The sequence below is a fragment of the Cyprinodon variegatus genome, unplaced genomic scaffold (assembly GCF_000732505.1).
Source record: "Cyprinodon variegatus isolate N-32 unplaced genomic scaffold, C_variegatus-1.0 Scaffold899, whole genome shotgun sequence".
NCBI classification, from domain to species: domain Eukaryota; kingdom Metazoa; phylum Chordata; class Actinopteri; order Cyprinodontiformes; family Cyprinodontidae; genus Cyprinodon; species Cyprinodon variegatus.
The window spans coordinates 171,430-174,176 of NW_015151352.1; the positions used below are offsets into that span (position 1 = coordinate 171,430).

The window sequence follows — 2,747 nt, forward strand, 5'->3', positions numbered from 1 at the left end:
TAGATAACCTGAGGGCAGAGTGAGGATGCAACTGCTGAGATCTGCTGTGAGCGCAAGCCGATGGATGAAACTTAGAGATTCTTGTTTTTTTAAGTCTTTAAGAAGCATAAAAACAACTCTGTGATGCTGTTCCTCAGATAAAACAGCCAAAACACTATGAAACTAAAAGTAATGCTTTGTTTCACAATCTCTGTTCCTGACAGTGACGCAGCACTTTTCAGAGTCTTCCAAGCATAACCACTAGAGGAAACTTAAAGAAAAACACAAATAAAGCTACTTAGAAATGAATTAAACACAATGAACCTCAGTACAATGATTGACATTTTCGGCACTAACAATTATCTCTGGACATATTAATGTAAAATCCATACCGTGTGTTACCATTATCTAATGTGGACATTTTTTTATTCAGTTCCAGTAATCATCATCTAGCGCCTTTGTGTTGGAGCTCAAACTGGATATTCCTGTTCCAACCACAGAAGAAAGGTTCATCTCTTTTCGTTTTCAGAAGCACGGATACCTCAGATGCCAAAGATATTTCTGTTTAAGGTGCTCTATATATAAAGGTGAGGGAGCAACTGAGATTTAGTGCCAGTTTGCTTTCATTATCAGCCCCTTAAGAGGACTACAGGCAGCTCCTGACAATCTACGTGGAGGTAAATAATCAAATAAATTTAAAGTATTTAAAGATTTATTATTATTATTATTATTATTATTTTATTGTTAGTACATAGCATAAACTTTGCAAAGTCATATTTCTTCTGATGGAAGTAATTCATCATTCTGTAAAAACAGATCTGTTTACACATGACCAAATTATTTTGGGAATGCTTTAAAAAAGATGAGTTGATGACATCCCGGTTGGATGTGTTAAGGATAAGAGTTAAAGACGGAGGAAAGCTATTTAACATTTATATGGCTTTGATTTCAAACTGAAAACATTTTCAGTGAGTCATAAGCATCATTTTCATTGTAGGATCATAAAACCAGTCAATTAAGATTTTTTTTTTTTTATCTGTTTGTTATTATGGGGAAGAGTGAAAATGCTGTTCTGGGAGGTAGTGAAATCGTGGTGGTGCTGCTGTTAAAACCAAGGTTTGATTCATTCAGATAGTGTTTAATCCTGAGTCAGAAACCAGTCTGTCACCTGGAGAATTATATAGGTTCACACAGACATAAGACATATTCAAAAAAAGCAAGAGGGGGCGTAATTTGGTGGCGCAGTGGTTAGCGCATATGACCCATGTATGGAGGTTTTTATCCTCAACGCGGGCGACCCGGGTTAGAATCCGGTCTGTGCTATTTTCCTGCATGTCTCTCATCCCCCCTTTCCTCTCGGCCTACTGTACATAAAACAAGCCACTAATACCGTAAAAAAAAAAAAAAATGTTTGCAGTCATATTCAAAAATTTCATTTTTATAAATTCTGAATATGTTCTAAAAATAAATCATATGACCATTGATCATTTTAAAAAATGCATTTTTTTTTTTACTGATTTTACAGCAGTGTGAAATTCTCATTGAATACCAGGAAGGCTAAACCTCCCCAGTAAATTTATTACAATTATTGGTCAAATATGCTTTGTCAAACTTCATAAATGTAGCCATTAAACTGCATTAAATGAGCCCTAAAATGCCTCTGATTTCACGAGTATGTTGCACATTAATCAGTTGTTTATTCTGCAATCTCCCCTCCGCTCTAGAGCAGCAGGACTCTGCCTATAAGCAATCCCTGCTGAGGTGTGAACTCGGCCTGTTGAACTAAGCAGTGAGAAAGTAGAGCCTTGATTGGATAGCACAGCTTCAAGTGAGGTTAAACCTTTTAGAGGTTCCATGGAGAAGGGGCGGGTCGTGCAGTTGACTGCTCAATGCTGATTGGCCAACATACTGAAGAATTTTTGGCTGACAGCAGGAGGTTTTCGTCATGAGTCGAGAAGTGATCATTCAGTCACAACAGCGATCTTGTGCTGAACTCTTAACGTGTTTTCTGGAGTTTATTATTACAGAGCTTCCCAGCAGCTACTTTCACCCATTTATAGTGATGAGTTTTATGTGTTTGAGCATTTCTTTATGCAATACGTGATGTTTGTATTTAATTAACAGCACTTATTTACAGCAACCATTAACTACAATTATTTTCTAAATGTGGAATTGAATGTTAATATAATACATATTTTGCATAACTACACAGTCATGCAGCTCAAGTAGATAAAAAAGATTTTTATGACAAGCCAAAAGAAACTATTCTAAATCTTCTAATTCTAAACCCATTCATAGTGCTTGTCATCTTCCTGGGGACAGCAGTCTCTAACAAGACACCTCTTTCTCCTCTTTCTAGTCTTTCTAGTCTACTTCCAATGGAAAAGCTCAATTCCCTCTGAGCAAGGCATTGTTAAAGCTTGCTGGGGGGATCTTACCTTATATGAATTTAGCTCAACAGGAAAATACTTTCCACAAGGCATAAAAGCAGTACATGCACTTACAAGACATGTTTAATATGGTGATTTTATTGCATTCCTTGTCTTCACCTTGCAGTGTTTCATGTATCTGCTTGTTTTTCTATTGTTTTATGTTTATTTTTAGACAGTTACCTGTTTAAGGTCTCCCGTCCGTTGAAGGAGCTAGACACCTGCCTCCCACGACCCTAAAACAGTATGTATATATGGATGGATGGATGGATGGATGGATGGATGGATGGATGGATGGATGGATGGATGGATGGATGGATGGATGGATGGATGATGGAT

At 37.1% G+C, this 2,747-nt stretch overlaps 1 protein-coding gene across 3 annotated transcripts in view; it reads left to right on the plus strand.

Annotated features, from left to right (window-relative positions):
* Nucleotides 1–562: 562 nt before the first annotated feature.
* Nucleotides 563–2,747, plus strand: part of LOC107099710 (formin-like protein 2) — a 3,408-nt gene continuing 1,223 nt past the window's right edge. The window contains exons 1-2 of one of the 3 annotated variants that reach the window (XM_015397946.1): nt 563–656; nt 2,584–2,652. The gene's annotated coding sequence lies outside the window, so the exon portion shown is untranslated. The remainder of the gene's footprint in view (nt 657–2,583; nt 2,653–2,747) is intronic. The other 2 variants (XM_015397947.1, XM_015397948.1) reach the window with 2 other exon arrangements.